This window comes from Suricata suricatta, chromosome 11, assembly GCF_006229205.1.
Source record: "Suricata suricatta isolate VVHF042 chromosome 11, meerkat_22Aug2017_6uvM2_HiC, whole genome shotgun sequence".
NCBI classification, from domain to species: domain Eukaryota; kingdom Metazoa; phylum Chordata; class Mammalia; order Carnivora; family Herpestidae; genus Suricata; species Suricata suricatta.
Genome location: NC_043710.1, coordinates 21,558,855 through 21,576,138, shown reverse-complemented (window position 1 = coordinate 21,576,138; position 17,284 = coordinate 21,558,855). Strand labels below are relative to the sequence as shown.

Here is a 17,284-nt window from a genome sequence, read left to right as displayed (position 1 = left end):
CAAAGGACAAAAAAGCTGAGTTGAAGACAGAGAGTAGATTGATGATTGATTTGGTGAGTCACTGGATATGAGGGAGGGGAAAGAGATATTGGTATCATTTGAAACTGAAAATATACAGGCTTCTGGAGGGAAAATAATCAGTTATAGTTGGAGTATTAAGTTTGTAAGGTCTATAGGAGACCAGGTAAGTGAGTAGAAGCTTGCTGGCAATGGAGACTTAGGAGCCACAAGGACAAGGGGCTGAGGCCAAGGATTTCAGTGTCATCTCTTAAAATAAGCCCTGCTGACATCTCTTAAGAATGGACAAAGGAGAGAGAATAGAATAGAATAGAATAGGATTCAAAATGGGAAGCCTTCAACATTTAAGGAGAGAACAGGAAGACTGGAGGAAGGTGAAGTGAGATTAATAAAGGAAGGAATAGTGAGCAGCATCTTAAACCTCTGGCGGGGTTTCAGAAAGCCAGAGGCAGTCATGGCATCAAGAGCTACAGACAGATCAATCATGATTAGACCTGAGGTCAGGTGTTGGGTGCCTACCATTAGAGGCGTCTCTGGTTTGTACAGTATTGTAACTAAACACCAAACTTAACATTAACGTTGACCTTATTTCTCATACAACTTTGAACTTTCAGATACTCTCAGAGCAATTTGCAAAGCCTTTCTGTTAGTATGTTGAGTGAGGTAGGGAGATTTTCCCCAAGTGTTTCTTATTTGTCCCTTTCTCACTTGTGGGCACACTTGAACATTATCGAAGACTGACAACAATATGCAAGGTATATGACCTAAACATCTTGGTATAACCTTTGTTTCAGGAAATAGGGAAAATGGAGACTGTAGTCATCTCAGTCTCAATTAAAATATTCCAACTGAGTACTACTAGGTTAGATGATGGTGAGCTGGCATGTTTATTTGTTACCAAGTCAACAAATTTGAATTTACTGATTCTCAGGTTCTAATGCCAGAAGAAATATAGCTTCTACTTCTAGCTGTATTCATTAGTTGCTGTATAACCTTAGACAAATCATTTAGCCTCTTTGGTTTCAGTTTCCTAGATGAGAATTAAGCAGAAAGATGCGTAATTTGGACACAGTGCCTAGTGCATACCAAACGCTCGATAAATGGTAGTTACTATTGCTATTAGGAACTAATACTCATGATCTCCATAAGGGTTAAAAGCTTCCATAAGCATAGAAATCTACCATCAGTTTATGCCAAACTTGAAATAAAAGTTTCTTCATATTACATGTTTTTTTCATCATTTTTAGACTTCATTATAAAAATGACTGACATCAGAAGACATTATCAAAAGTAATATTACCAAAGTTGATAGTAAGTTGGCAAAATATTTTATTTACATATTCAGGATAAATATAAAGCAAAAACACTTAAGAGACTTTCAGTTAAATGTTCCCATTTCTGTGAAAAATAAAAAGATTTCAATGAAAAGAATGTGAGCTAGCATTTATTGTGAACTGATCAGGTGCCAAACGCATAGACATCTCAACACTCCCAAAATAACTGCATTAAAAATTATCTCTATTTTTATAGTTGAGGAAAGTGAGGCCTAGAAAGGTTAATTTCTACTTGGGATTCACCAGCTAACAGGTGTGAAACAAAGTTGGGATTCAATGTCTCTATTCCAAATTGCATTGTATTTCTCCTACAAACACTTTAGAGATTTCCTTCACCCTTTAATCCTACATACCTACCATTATAACATTGGTTTTGCTTTCCTTTTAGAACACCATATTCCACATTTTAACAACTAGTATCCCAATATCAGGCACTAATATTTTCAGTTTCTAGAAATCCTGAATTCCTAGGTAGTCAATTACGAATTCATAATCCTAAAATCTTATCTTGAAGGAACCTAAGCTTTTACATTTAATATGGGAGAACAGAAATCTGAACTAAACAAGGTAAAATGACTTATACAAGTTGTTGCAGTCCATTACTGATAGCATCAAGAGTAGGAAAAATATACTCTATCACCCAACTTTCAGACCTCCAGTTTTCCAACCTAAGGAAGCCACTCAACAGATGCTTAATCTGTGTGTGCATGTGTGTGTGTGTGTGTGTGTACAGATTTCACCACACACACGCACACATATAGTCAGTACACCCATTGGTATTTCTCATTAAGCTTCTACAGATTCCTGAAAGCCAGGTTTCATGTTTGTACCCATGTTCCTGCAAGCAAGTGCAAACACTCAGATATACATGCATTGGAGTCTTTTGGAGGGGATGTCTCAAAATAAATTCAATTAGTCATTCAAAGACTATCTACTGCGTCCACACAACTTGTCAGACACTCTTCTGAGGTGCTGAGAACATGCCAGAGAACAAATAAAATCCTTGCCAGCAGAGACTGTTGCACACTGTCTCAGCCACATGATCTGCCCGCCCAAATTTCAACTGTCAAATTTACATTTCCCCAGAAAAATCATTTTGAAGAAAAAGATGCAAGAGACTCTTGATCTCCTTGGAGAGTCTTCTGAGACACCATTTATAAATCATTAATTTTTTATGTCTGTGTTATAAAGTACGTGGCAATCTACAGAAAGTTTATGTAGACAGTGTATGTTTTCCATAATTCACAAAGTGTTTCAATACTTTCCTGAGAGAACGGCACTCACTAGAGCACTCCCAAACATGTTTGAAAAGTATTTTAAAAATATCTTACCAAAACAAACAAGCGAGCAAAGGAAAAGAGGGAGGGAGGAAGAGAAAGAGACACAGAGAGAGAGAAAGACAGAGAGAGAGAGAGAGAGAGAGAGAGAGAGAGAGAGAGACCAAGAAACAAGACTTTCATAAAGAACAAACTCATAGTTACCAGAGGGAAGGAGGGTGAGGAGATGGGTAAAATGGGTGATGGGGATTAAAGAATCCTTGTCAGGATGAGCACCTGGAGATTCAAATACAAACTTAAGAAGAAAAAAAGTATAGGATATCACCAAAAAATGCATGTATTTATGTTACCATGACCCTATTAATATATTCCTCCTTTTAAAAATCTATACCAACATGAATTTAGATTAACTGCTTCCCTCAAACAAGAGAGTATCAGGTTTGGGTTTTTTCCCCCCCACAAACTATGCATGAAACTGAAATCATAGAGGCTCAATTTAAATGTGCACTTATTGAATGACTACTGTACATAACATATGCAATCTGATTTCATCCCCGTGGCAGTCAGTTCCCTGTGGGTGTTATTACCTCTAGTTTACAGATAAGCAAACAGACTTGGAGAGGTTAAATGGTGCATGTAACAGACATGACCCAGTGGAAAGCTGAATATTCAAATTCACTGATGATGCCAGAGTCCACGTTTACTGAATTTCACCTTCAAGAAGCGCACAAAAATGTAAAAGTTTTGAAATGGTAAGAGCCTCCATAGATGCTTCATTTCAAGATCAGTGAAAACGATTCATTTTAAGATGCTTTTCCAAAATTAACACAGATTTCAAATTGCTACCCTAATTGGAAAAAAAAAAAGTATAAAACTCCAGTGAGCAATTCCTCAGCCTGACTTTCCTGTTATCATTCACAGACAGGATATCAAGAGTAACAATAATTAAAACAGCAGGATTCCTTTTCCCTCAAATGGAGAACAGGTCTCCGGAAACATTGAGGAAAAGGACAGAGCACAGGGCTGCTGTTGTAGACAATGAAATTAGGAGCAGTGACCATGACTCGCTGCCTCAGAAAACCACTGGTAAGTTGACAGTGGAAGATTTGAATGTACAGAGCATGAGACCTGTGTGTCTACACAGAATCTTGATTTCATACCACTTATTAGGCCTTTATCCTATCACAAAGTGAAGATTTCTAACTAACATAGAATTCATTATAATTAGGAAGACTATGCATCCAAATTGTGGACATGGGGACCTTAATATTACTAATGGAATTTTACACTAGCTACTTTAAGTTATATAATTGCCTACAAAACCTGCCTTTATTTTGAGCATTCCAGAGACAATGTAATATGTAGCTAAAATCATACATTTAATATACAAGAGCTATCATATGCAACTTTTAGACCAAGAGTATACACAACACCGTTATTTTTCCCTAAAATCTCTCTTAAGTATTATTTTTGCTTGAGATTTATTTTTCTGTGTCTTAAGGAGAAAACTTGATTTTCAGCTTCGGGCTTGAAGCAGCATTTCGTATCTAAAGTGACCTATTGCAGCCAGTCTATCTGGATAAGACATCAAAAGAAGAATCTGGCAATTCCTGTAGTCAGCTACACCTTCCCTAGTTTTCAAATGTAGCCACTAGAACTGGTAAAGTGCTTGGCCAGACTGTGTTCATTGCCCAGCAAGTTAATCCAAACTAATTCAAAAACAACCACAGCAAACAGCCTTCCTCAGAGGGCCTATCCGGCTTGGGGCTTTGCAAAATACTACTTTCAATTCAGAAAACAATTCTAATTCAGTGACATTATCATCCCCACTATACAGGTAAGAACGTTAAGGGTCAGAGAAATTAACATATTGCTCAAAGGACACAGTGATTGACTCAGAAGCGAGAGATATTTGAAAAGGCAACTTCAAAACTTGCAAAACCCAGTCGTTTTCTGGGCCTGTGGCTCTCAGCAGAACTCTGGGATACAACTCAGGAGTGTTATTCAGTGGACACCAACCTCGGCCCTGAGACAAGCTGCAATGAGATAACTTTCCTCATCTAACGTGCTCAAAATTCTTCCATCAGTCCATGAGCAACTGGCCTAAAGTACTGGGCCGACTGAATGCCAAAGGAAAGGAGCTAACCCCCAAGCTGGCGTGTCCCTAACTGTAGTGCTGTAAAGTGACTCACCAGCATGAAAAATGATGCTCCATCATCTCTAGATCTGAAGACACATTTAAGTGGAGGTGAGTGGGGGAACACGTATCAGCCCACGGCTTTAAACATAGCTATACCCCTCTTCTCTCTCTCCTGCTCTCTCTCCATCCACCCTCGCCCACCATCCCCTTCATTTATTGCCTCTCTTTTCAGAAAAGTTTGCCAGTGTGGAGGGTACAGAGAGGAGCTGACAATGGTTTCGGAGAGAAACACACTCTGAGGTCTAACTGGAGTGGCAGGGAAGAAATTCTGAATTCTAGAAAGCAAAGAAAGAGTGAGAAACAGAGAGAAAAAGAGAAAGAGAGAAGGAAAGAAAGAAAGAGGAAGGAAGGAAGAGAGGGAAGACCTCCAGTGATGGGCAGAGCCAGGCTGATTTAAAGGCTGGTGGGTTTCCCACGTGAGCCCCAGGGCTGAGCTGCACAGGAAAAACAATCAAAGTTCACATTTTTTTTCTTTTTTCTCTTTCGTCACCTGTGCTAAGTTGCAAGTGAGCAGAAACTTGAGATAACTTGAGTCAGTCTATGATCACAAGTGGTGACTTAACTGTGGGCACATAAAAACAAAAACAAATAAGCAAACAAAAAACCTGCAAGGAATTATAGATGCTGAAACCTACAAGGCGCTCACAGGAGGAAAAAAAATCCTGCGTGATTATTTTCATAGGTTGGTAAATTTATTGCCTGATCTGTGTCCCAATAGGAAACATGTGCCCAGAAAAATAAATTAAAGAAGTGCTCAGCTGTAGGCTAGTTTAGTTAAGGGGTAATGAAAAGGATAAGAATAGATGATGTGTGTGTAGGAACAGACTCAGATGCTTTTAGCAGGGTGTTTCTGGTTTCTATTATGATCTCTCTAATATAAATCTAACTCCAGGGTTCTTAATGACTCCCCAGGGACCACCACTCATCAGATTAAATGTGCCCAGCACCAAGAAGGGACGCAGGAGATTTCTGCCTCTTATCTCCTTTGGGATATACCAGAGTTGGGGATCTTTTTTAGTAGTCTTAAAACTAGGGTTTTCTGAGCTCTACTATTTAAAAAAATAAAAAAGCCTAAGAAAGGCTACGAATATTAGAGATGGGCTACTTTTGAGGTCCAAAGTAACAGGAATCTATTTCAAGCTCTCAGGACAGGTTCCTTCTTTGACCCTTCTAGATAAAAATGGCAACTGTGGGGATTTATGGTTGATTACTGTCCGGCTTGGATCCCAAACTGACTTTTGTCTGCGGTTCTAAGGCTTGTGTGAGTCACCTGTCTCAAAAGGTTTGGCCATTAACCAAAGTTATAGCTTCTCTAGGCCTCAGTTTCCTCTTTTTATTGGCATGAGATCTCTGAGTCTTCTGGCTCTAAACTTATAGGCGTCTATGATTCTGGTTAAAGGCCCCCGAGAGGAATATAGAAGGATGAAGAGGAAGGTTCTGTTAAACCAAACATTAAAATGCCAGCTCCATGACCCCGGAAACTATGGGGGAGGAACAAGATGGAAAGAGGGGAGATCCGACAGGCCCCCAGGCTCTCTAAGCATTTTCAACCTTCTCTTATTTTTCTTTATTGGCCTCTCTCTTCCAAGACAAAGCTGGCACAGGAGAATCACTGGGGCTCAACACACAAACATTTTCTTTAGTTCCTTATCTAAGTTGCTACAGGACACTAGATTTCTGCCCTGTCTTGGTGATGTTAGGACGGTTTCTGGCAAAACCCAAGCCAACTGCCCAAGCCACCTTCGACCTATGTACAGCCTGTCTGTTACCCAAAGAAGTGGTTAGTTTGAAAGGGGGGAGGTTGAAGAGGAGTGGGTCCTCCTCATTCTTCACACTGGTGAGGACCTGGGTCACCTGAGGACCACACTGGAGCAGGTGTGTGCGATAGCTGATAGCTATGGGGCAAGAGCAGACACCTCTTTCCGCCACTTTCTCCCCCGTGCCCACTCCCCCTCCCTCAATCCACCCACCTGCCAGAAGCCAGAAGCCATCCTTCATCTGCTTGGTTTATTATCATATTTTTGTGTTAATACATTCTGTTGATCTGCAATGCCAGGTTGGATAATGAAATTTAAATTGGGTCCCTTCGATTTTCAATGGCTAAACATCTGTGCATCTAACTCCAGGGCTGCCTCACAACTGAAAGGCATTCCAGAGTGTCAGTCACAACAGCACAGGCACCCTACACCGCAGCACCTTTCTTGGGGAGATTTTTTTTTTCCTGATGAACATTTGCAAGGGCCTCTGCCCAGGATGCAGACAACCTGCATCATTATAGCAAACGGGCTCATTGGTGAGCACAACCTGATGGAACAAATGCCTGGGCCACTTTCTCCCTATTTCCTGGCCCCCGATGGCCACGTCTTTAAAAATCACACTGAAGGGGGTGAGGGGATAAAGGAACCAGGAATGCTAAATTAGTGGGCATTTTCTTCATCAATAAAATAAGAAAATAAGGATCACTCACTGTATTTCAGACTGACCACAGCAACATCCAGATGGAAATCCAGGAGGTTAAGAACAAGTGAAAACGCATGATCTTGACACCAAAAAGAAAGAAAGAAAGAAAAAGGTGTGGGGGAGGTTGATGAAGAAAAATCCAACTGCAATTATCCATCAATTTTAGTCAACACAGGCACAAATCCAACTGTGCTCGCTGCTGGTTTGTCTCTCCCAATCAATGCCTCATTCTGCCGCGGTCAACTTTTCTTCTCCGAAATTTCTTTGCAGATGTATTATTTATTCCCTCTCCTCTTGTGGGAAATTCAAAAAGAAAAGAAAACATCACCATAGCAGGTCTTTACTTTCCTTAAAAAAAAAAAAAAAAAAAAAAAAAGGCCCCAAACTTTCAATTCCAAAAAATATCTCCTTGGCTTACTTTCTCCTTTATAGAGAAAAATGAGCATACTTTTTCTTTGTGGATCCTCCGTTCTCCACTTCCAATCATCCTTTGGGGAGGGGGGGCAGCTGTTTTATTATTATTTATTTATGTCAGAACACACCAAGCCCCGTGGGTCTGACACTGGTTTACTTCATTTTTCAAGGCTCCCTGTGGGCACATATACACATTTGTGTTAAGATCCAGGTCTCACAAGAAAAAGCGTCCTCCTTCCTTTCCTCTTGCACAATCAGTTTATCCACTGCGTTCGGTTCCAAGAGAGAGCTGCGTCCTGCATCCTTCATTTTTGCAAGGCACCCAACCGCCACCAAAAAGTCTCCTTTTACATCACGGATTCCTCACCCCCTGCTCCCCCTTCGAAGAATTTGGGGATCAACTCCCCCCACTCGCCACCCTTCCGGCCGGCCCCTTCTCCAAAGATCTGATTAGATTTCTCATCACAACCCAGTGCGCAATTGGATTTTTGATTTCAGCCACCCGGCCAGCCACCTTCCCCTCTCCCTCCAAACTCCCTGTTATATCCTGTCTCCTTCCCTCCACCGCCTCTGCAATTTCATAATCTCACGTTAAACGGAGTGCGGGGGGCGGGGGCGGGGGCGGGGGCGGGGGTAGTGGAGGAAAATTTCAGGGCTCCGTCAGCTGTCAAGAAGAAACCCATTCCTCCCCCCGCTACTTTTTTTTTTCTTCTTCTTTTTTTTAAGGCTCGGGGTGGCTTTCGCTTCCTCGGTCCCCGCCCCCACCCCCGGCACCCGGTCCAGGTCCTCCAGGTGTTGCAGAACTCCGCGATCTGCGCCGGGATCACGGGGGAGACGCGTGACGCGGTCCTTCGCCGGTGGCCCCTGCCAGCCCCGGGGTCCCCTTCTCCTCCATCAGCGGGCAGCGCATCCGGGGGCGCCGCGGCGAAAGAAGTTCAACCTGGGCTTTTATTTCAAACGGGCCAGGCGAAGTGAGGGGACCGATGGCGTGTTAGGCAAATTTAAAAAATCGTAATAATAAGGAAAGAAAAAAAAAAGGAAAATAGAAAATGGAACGAAGGAGGTTAAGATTTTTTTTTTTTTAATCCCTAATCGCGGGCTCCTCCGCTCCTTCTCGAATGAAACTGCAGCTTTGATCTCATTTCCAGCTGCGTCGGGGGCATTTTGGAGCCACAAGTTGGTCTCCCTTCGCGCAGTCCTTCCCGACGCTGGCTGGTCCTCTGCGAGGAGACGCGTTCCAGGGAGCGCAGCTGCTCCGCGCCGTCCTTAGCGCCATCGCCCTGGCTCCCGGCTCCCTGCGCGGCAGGAACCCCGGTCCCCTTCCATCCGCTCCGGCGTGAACTCTCGGCCTCCCCCGCCCGCTCCTCTCCGCCCCCCGCCCGCCCCCTCTCCCCAGATAGATAAATGCGCTCCTTGTGCCCGCGGCAGCCTTTCTCCGGGCCAGTGCCACGTCCTGACGTTTTGGGTCCTAGCTCCCCAAATCTCCCCTCGGACTGCAGTCCCTTTCCTCCTCTGCCCCTCTTTCTTTCCCCTTTTTCCTTCCCTTTCTCTGCTTGTGATCAGTAAAATACAATTACCCAATTACCTCCCATCATCTTAGCACTGATTGGTCAATTGCATTAACACTTGAAGTCGGGGACGAGGGGATTGGAGCCTCTGCGGTGTGGCACTGCTGCCACCTGGAGGGCAGAGCCGGAACCGCCGAATTTCCAAACAACCCCCCACGCTCTGAGGTTAGTAATGGGCAAAGAAACTCAGGGATTGTGTGGGAGAAGTTGTCGGGTTTTTTCTAAAAGCCTGCCTGTTTTCATCAAGCCAGGAGTTGGAGCTACAGAGGGGAAGACATTGAAATCAAATCACCACTAGGATTCAAAAATATCACCAGACACACAAAGCTGTTGCCTTTCAGACTGTTGGGCAAGAGGCTCGCCTCTCCCTAGCCAAGCAGGCTGGTCACAAGGTAAGCATTAACACAGTACTATTACCCAGGACAGGACAGGCCGGTCAGAAGGCATCTGGGAGTAACGGACAAACTGCTGGGAAAGGAGACTGCGGTCCAGGAGGATAATCTCAACATGAGAAAGCACTGTAAAGGCGAGATAGGAGCCTTCAGCCTATGCAGCGTTGCAGTAAATTGGCCTGTTCAGTTTGTACAAGACATCCAGGACAGCTTGACAACTCAATTCCTACATCCTTCCTCCCGGTTGTGGGCTTTTCCATCAACTCCTGTTAAGGGGTCAGTATGGGGGTGGGGTGGGGCCAGTGGAACACTTCAGTTTCACAGGGTGTCCTTAGAAAGACAAGGGTCCACAAAATAAACATTAGTACTATATTCACATTGGTTTCTTTCTCCACTATATAATTGTCAATAAAAAAGCGTGTATGTTGGAAGAGAAGCGTAAAAATATATATTTCAGGCTCCCTAATTAATGATCTTTGTGCTAATTTTCTTTTATTTTTGAGAGATCAGAATATGTACTTGGCTTAAAATGTCATTAGACAAAGACAAAGGGGCACCCGGGTGGCTCAGTCGGTTGTGTCTGGCTTCGGCTCAGGTCATCATCTCACGGTTTGTGGGTTCAAGCCCCGCATCTGGCTCTGTGCTGACAGCTAGCTCAGAGCCTGGAGCCTGTCTTCGGATTCTGTGCCTCCCTCTCTCTCTCTGACCCTCCCCTGCTTGTGCTGTCTCTGTCTCTCAAAAATAAATTTAAAAAAACATAAAAAATTGAAAAAAATGTCATTAGACAAAAAGGAGATTTTTAGTAAGGGAACATCAGAGGCATATCTAAGTTCACACCAAATGTCCTCCCCCCCGCCTTCCTGTTCCCTTTATACTACATGGATATTTTTTTCACCTAGCAGTAGACAATTAGAAAAGAATTACATTTATACGGGTATTTGGGTACTAAGCTTATGCCCTAATATGTGTCTCAAATGTTCAGCCCCTGCAAGAGGAGAGGCCTTTCTTTACGCATGGATTGTAATTTATTATAATTTCTCCATCTTTTTGAAAAGCTCTGTTGGAGTTATGAATTGCATCAACATGTACATTTCTTGAGGGGTAATGGCATTGCTTCTATTTTTAAATAAATGCTGTATTGACTGACTTAACACATTAATGGGCAGTTGACTGTAACTTTGTCTTTTGAATCTCTTACCCTTATATGCCAATTACAGTTTATCAACTAATAAACCATTAAAAAGTACGCTTACTAGTTGCTCTAGATAGCTTCAAAGAAGTCTACTCTCGGGTTCTGAAGTAAACTAGAAGCCATTTGAAATGCAAATTTCCTTTTTAGGGACTTTGACAGCAAGGGAAAGGCCAATGATTTGTTTTTCAAAGCTGATTATTAGCTACCTACCAGACATCTTTAAAGCTTTTCAGAATGAATTAATCTATCAAACAAAGCAGCAGGGAAGGATCAGGGCTATTTAGCCAAAGGAAAAAGGAAGACTTCCCATTCCTGGTACCTTCTCATTCTTTTTCCACATCAGTTACCCATTCACACCATAGGACCTTCCATTAGTCATTTGGTTTTCATTGATTCAGACTCAAACCAGTGATTATGGGGCATCTATATGGTGTGCTCTTTTGCTGACTTCTCATATTCATCAACTTATTTAAAACTCAAAACATCCCCTTGAGAGATATTAAAGATGAAGAAAGGGATGCTAAAGCCACATACTTGGTAAATGACATAGACAAGTTCTGAACCCAGGCCTACGCAATACCAATTCTCCTAGTTTTGCTACTACTTGTAGGGTAGTGTGGGGAAGACATCTAAGGCCTTCACAGGCACACAGGTGACCATTATCAGCTCTGAATCCTGGAGGTGAATGTGAGACCCTCTGGGGAAATGGAAATCCCACATTTGTCCCTGAATGATCTTACTCAAAGAGAATTGAAATAAATATGAAACAAGCTAACCCTCATACAAATACACATGCAAAATAAATTATTATTAAACAATGATGTAAACATAAGCACATATATAAACTTCTACTTGTTCAGTAGAAGTTTCCAGGTACTGTCATCAACGACAGTGTATGTGTTCAAGCATAATTCCTCTTTTAGAGGAAATAATTACCCAATGAGCAATGGGATCGGTCCCACTGTCACACTTCCAGTTAGCTCGTGTGAGTTGCCAAAAGGTTGGCACGGACAGATTCCATTACAATGAGATAACCCGGGAGAAGAGGAACACGGTGCTAACGTGGCAGGTTTGTCTAGGGACATACAGAATTCTGCATTTGTTTTCCTCTCCTGATTGGTAGGGATGTGGTTGGTGAAATGAAACTATCATGTTATTTCACTGTGTGCTGGTGACTCTACCTGGTGTAATCTGCAGCAAACAGCAGAGGACAGCATCTTGTCACAGAGATACAAAATAGCAAACAGAAGGAATTCAGTAACTTTGCTTAAACATTGAGAAAACATGGACATTTCTTTGGTATTTATTAATTTGATTGAACAGAATTTCAGCTACTGGATTCAACTCAAAAACTTATGATTTCGGTCTTTAGGTTATAAATTCTGGGAACACAGAGTCCCTTTTCACTACCAGTTCTAGTAAACAAGCCAGAATATCCTGTGGGATAATTGTATGAACCTTGTCTCTATTGTCACGCATAATGACATGTGAATCAACTTCCTTAGGCCAATTTCTTTTGAAAACTACTTTAATGATAAAATGCCATATTTAGTGGGAACCTACTACATATGTTATGCTAAATGTTATGCTAGACAAGAATGTTGCATTTTAGAACTATCAGATACCCTAATAGTCATTCTTCTTTGGTCCTTGAAATACAGATGAAGATTCTAAAGTCCAAGTGGATTTGCAGATTTGTTTCTACAATGGCTACATCTCCACCCAGTTCCCACCCATATGGTCTTAATTTTCAGTGCTTTCATACTTTAAAAAAATTAGCAATAACTGGCATTTAATGACAGTTTGTGAATGCCAAGTTCAAAGTATGTTCTAGTGTGTTATAAATGTCAACTCATGCAATTCTCTAAATAATTTTATGAGGTAGGTGTAATTAATTAATTACCATCCCATTTTATAGATAATGAAAGTAGAGTCGAAGTTAAGTAGGGTACCGGCTAGAAAGTGACAGAGGAAAGATATTTAACGCAGGTTTTTTTGCTTCAGAGATCAGGGTTTCAACAGATACTTCCTGCTATTACTTATGATACTGGATGGCAATGATCTGCTTATGTCTGTATGACCCCCACCCCCAAAGCATGATTGATTTAATGTGCTTTTTGCTTTGTTTTTTTTTATATCTAATATTGTGTACATAGTTGAATGAATAAATGTCTAAGACTATGACATTAGAAAATGGAAGAATATATGTCTTTTGCCACGTACTGGATATTCTTTTCACTGTGGTACACAGAATGTTAGATGAGATACTTACTGCCATTACTAAATAGAAAGAACTAATAAAAGATGTAACCAAATGAATTTAATCACGGAATTATAACTTTTGTATGAGTTAGCTATTGCTGCGTAATTAACCATCCCAAATCTTGGTAGCTGAAATCAGTAATCATTTATTTTCTCTCATGAGTCTATAGGTCAGTCAGAGATTGTTTAAGTGGCTCTTCTGATCTTGGTGAACCCTCACTGTTAGCTGAAGAAAATGGACTCAGTTTGGGTCCCTGGGGCAGCTCAGCTCCATTCTATATGTCTCTCTCTCTTCATCAGCTAGGCCTAAGCAAATTCCTTGGCATAGTAGAAGTCCAAGAGAGGAAGCAAAAAGGCATGAGTATTTTTGCATGCTTCTGTATGAATCATATCTGGTGACTTTCCATTGGCTAAAGCAAATCCCTTTGTGGAGCCCAGTGTCAAGGGATGGGAGAGGTCATCCTAGCCCTGATGGGAGGCAACTATAAAGTAACAAGATGGAAGAGAGTGAAGAATCAGAGTGATCATTGCAATGAATCCCCAACTTCTATATCTTACAAATAAGAACTTTCCTTACTGATAACTGGGATGTATCGGAAAGAAAATTCTCTATATAAGGGATCATTCCGTCAGCCACTTATTTATTTCAATAGATGGACATTAACTTCCCATTATGTGTCATGCATTATGAAAGTTATCACTAACTCCTCTGCTACCCCCACTGTCCTGATTACATCTCTTGATGCCAATTCAAAAATGGCTCAACATCTGCCCAATTTGCCCAGTTCTTTTTACTATATTACTATAGGAGACCAGGCTTAGATTCTTATATGGACCGTTTGCCACCCCATCCCTAGTTCCAGTTAGCTTCTGAAAAAGAAAAACCAATGAGAAAGTTAAATGAAAGAAACAATAAGTGAAAAATATGTTCCATATGTGCAATAACAGGAAACAACAGCGGGAAAACTATTTTGATGCATAGGACAAAGAATTCCTCTTCTAAATGTATAACTACTTCATGGAAATCACTATTAGAAATAAATGAGAAAAACAAAAATAGCCTTACAGGTGAGTGGGGAAAAATACATTGCTAGTCAATTTGCAGAAGAACCGGTTCTTTGAGCACTTATTGGTACCCATGTTATTTAGCACAGTCTGTGGCTCTTTGGCCTCTTACCACATTTTGGTCGATGGATGAATGAACTGTTACATGGGGGAGGAAAGTGGGTAAATAATAGGTCTGCCAGCTAAAAGCAATGGTGATACAATATGGACAGAATTTTACCAGCTGTAAGTGTAAAGAGCTGGGGGGGGGTTAGGGAAAATAGCAGCTATTTCTGTGTGGGGACAATCCCAGAGGACTTCACAAGTAGGAAATCTAGATGTGTGAAGAGCTTCATGAATGTTAGCACACAGTTGATGGATGCAGTTTTGCAGCCAAAAACCAAGGAAAAACACTTTTTTCCAAGAAAAAACACTTTGTGGCCCAAAGATTAGCAAGGCTTAAGATGCTCTAAATTATGTACTCAGCCATGGGAGAGGTGATCAGACTATTAGAGGCCACGGAGAGATCAAGAGAGTTCCGATTTGGGCAGTAATCATAAAATGTTCCTTCTAGGAGAACATCATTTGCAAATGATGGCTGGGAAGGAAGACATCAGTGACAAGGAAGGGATCTTAAGGGAGGATCCTTCCTTTCTCAGATCCACTAGGCAACATGACAAATTCTAGGAGTGACTTAAAGTAATAAGAAGACAGCTGACAGAGACCATTGTATGACAATTTGGCAACCAATTCTAAATCAATTTAGATCCAATTACATTTTGGGAATCCTTTTTAGATGGTGACCCAAGCACTTGTAGAACACGGTCTCCTTTATCAAACATTTCAAAGGGTGATGGGATTTGCGCATAGAAACTACATGGTGGTATTTTTGTACTGTCTAAATTAGGATTCTTTGCACCGAGAAGAAAATTGGCCATAAAGGTATCTTTAAAACTCCACCAGGAATTAGTAGATGGTGTGAATCCAGTTGTGTAATTTGAGAAGACAGCTGTATTTTATCTAGCTAAATCAGCACTTGATGCTAAACAACTCCTAAAGAATGTCACTTTACTTCAGCATTAGCCACGCAGCGCAGATTCAAGAAATGATAACTTTGTTTCTCCCACCATATTACCATTGTGTTTTCAGGAAATGAAGTGCATAGATTTCAAAGTTCAGTTCTCTTCACATTGAAGATGCATTAGCACATCTGTGATTCCAGGCCTCCAGCTGATTTAGTACCACATGATTCAAATAATGTTAAACGATCTGCATTTTTAAATGTCCAGGTTTCTAACATGCACAGCATATTTGAGGAAAGTAAATGACCAGGAGAAGCTGCAGATTACAAAAATACTAATAATCTATTGTATTTAAATGAAACATGGAAATACCTTTATCACTTGAGTGAAATAGTTCTCTAAAGGTCAAAATAAGCATATTTAAAGAAATATTACTCAGATTCAACTTTCAAAATCGGAGGGCGTTGGCAATCCTTTGATTCACTACAGAGATTTTTTTTTAAAGCCATCAACAACTCTATGAGTTTTGTAGGGGAAATGTGACATAAAATAAGTATCCCTGTGGTGGATGAAAATTGTGAGGTATGTTGTGGACTTGTGATCTTACTGAATGGAGTGAACACTGGGTAACTGCTATGTGATTGATTGTTTGACATTTCACTACAACCTTCAGTTGACAATCTTCCTGGCAAGGGTTTTTATTGAAAGTTTAAAAAAAATCTTGTGGAAGTTCATATTTTCACTAAGATAACAATAATGCCACATTGCAGAGGACCTAAATAGACATTTTTCTGAAGAAGACATAAAAGAGCTAATAGGTACATGAAAAGATGTTTAATGTTTAATGTTTAATGTCACTAATCATCAGGGAAATGTGAGTTAAAGCCACAGTGAGATACCATCTCACACCTGTTAGAATGGCTATTCTCAAAAGAGATAAGAAGCACCTGAGCTGGGTAAGTGTCTGACTCTTGAATTCAGCTCAGGTCACGATCTCATGGTTTGTGAGATTGTGCCCTGCTTTGGCCTCTCTGCTAACAGTGCAGAGCTTGCCTCTCTGTCTTTCTCTCTCTGTCCCTCTGCCCCTTCTTTCTTTCTCTCTTTCAAAAATAAATCAATAAACTTAAAAAAAAAAGACAAGAAATGACAAGTGTTGGGCAGAGTGTGGAGAAAAGGGAACGCTTGTGCACTGTGTAGTTGGTGGAATGTCAATTGGTGCAGACACTACAGAAAAAAGTTACAGAAAGACAAATACTGTAAAAGTTGCACACTTAAGAGAATAAAATGGTGGTTACCAGAGGCTGGAGACTGGGGGAAATGGGAAGATATTTGTAAAGGGTGCAAACTGCCAGTTATAAGATAAATAGGTTTCAGGGATCAAATGGTGACTGTGGTTAACAGTACTGTATTATATACCTGAAAGTTGCTAAAAGAGTAGACCTTATAGTTCTCACCACACACACACACAGACACACACACACAGGTAAGTATGAGATGATAGAGGTGTTATCGTCATGGTCATTCACCAATATTTTAAATCATAATGTGCACGTTGTAAACTCGTGTAATGTTATATGTCAATTATAACTCAATAAAGGTGGAAAAAAGGATACAGAAAAAATATGCTGCTTTGAAATTTAATTTCCTACCTAAATTTTTATTAATGATTACTGCAAAAGTGTCTTTTGTTATTGTTCTCGTTTATTTTAGTGGCTACATTTAAAAGACCACTGAATTTTATCACTTTTCCTATTTGCAAGTCTGGTATTTTTATCTCTAGGGTTAGAGAGGGGAAAGACGATGATGTTGGAACAAAGCTTGTCTTTGAAGGGGACTTTCCTCCTTTTGGGTGTCTTTTCCTTTTTATTTGTCTTTACATAAGCCTAAGGTCTCAATCATAGGTATATCCCTTCTCTAGAAGTAAGACAAGAAATAAACATATCTGCATATAGGTGCCAAGTAAGAATTTAGTTCAATCTAATCTAATTCATTCATTTATTTAACAAATATTTTATTGAGTACTGATTTCAGTGGGTTCTGTATACTATGACCGGGCAAAGTAATAGTAACTTTTCAATATTCCTCAGAGGTGCTTACAGTT

General features: G+C 40.7%; 1 protein-coding gene across 3 annotated transcripts in view; it reads right to left on the bottom strand.

Moving 5' to 3' along the window:
- The window catches only part of LRRC4C (leucine rich repeat containing 4C), a 1,176,981-nt gene that overhangs the window by 154,379 nt on the left and 1,005,318 nt on the right, over positions 1–17,284 (bottom strand). For 2 of the 3 annotated variants that reach the window (XM_029914597.1, XM_029914599.1), the window contains exon 1: positions 7,297–7,633. The exons of the other annotated variant lie outside the window; for it this stretch is intronic. The gene's annotated coding sequence lies outside the window, so the exon portion shown is untranslated. Of the gene's footprint in view, positions 1–7,296; positions 7,634–17,284 lie in introns of those variants that run through there. 3 annotated transcript variants of the gene reach the window in all.